Source organism: Gopherus flavomarginatus, chromosome 21, assembly GCF_025201925.1.
Source record: "Gopherus flavomarginatus isolate rGopFla2 chromosome 21, rGopFla2.mat.asm, whole genome shotgun sequence".
Lineage (NCBI taxonomy): Eukaryota > Metazoa > Chordata > Testudines > Testudinidae > Gopherus > Gopherus flavomarginatus.
This window is the reverse complement of record NC_066637.1, coordinates 24040900-24041386: the sequence shown is the minus strand read 5'-3', so window position 1 is coordinate 24041386 and position 487 is coordinate 24040900. Positions and strand designations below refer to the sequence as shown.

Sequence of the window (487 nt, the reverse complement as noted above, 5' to 3'; positions counted from 1 at the left end):
TCCCGCTCTGTGGGAGGGGAGACTTTTAAATGCGCTCTCTGTGTGACTGCACATGGCTAAGCAAAGAGAACAAACCCCAAATCCCCCCTGTGCTTTGGGAGCCAGGTTTGCTGTGGGAATTCTGTAGTTCAGATGACTTCATGCCTGGGCATTGTGATTCTTTACCAGTTTCTCTGGCAGTGGGGTAGTTTTATACTCACAGCTGTGATGGCCGAGTGGTTAAGGCGTTGGAGTTGAAATCCAATAGGGTTCCCCTGCGCAGGTTCAAATCCTGCTCACAGCGAGGTCTGTGTTTTAGCTACTCTCTAACCTGGGCAATACCTCTCTACAACCCCCTGAGACACTCTCAATTCTCTCCCCACTCCAAGTAAATCCTGTTCTGCTCCTTTCATAGAGATGCCTGGGACACCACTTCTCAGCACCTGAAGCCTCTGGCACTCACCTTGTGCCCCATAGATCAGCCATAGCCCTGGTTCTGCTCCTCTCT

The 487-nt window shown here is 51.1% G+C and overlaps 1 non-coding gene across 1 annotated transcript; it reads left to right on the top strand.

Moving 5' to 3' along the window:
* Positions 1-201: 201 nt before the first annotated feature.
* On the top strand, positions 202-283 carry TRNAS-UGA (transfer RNA serine (anticodon UGA)). Its single transcript has one exon. It is a non-coding gene; the product is annotated as a tRNA-Ser (tRNA).
* The last annotated feature ends 204 nt before the right edge of the window (positions 284-487 follow it).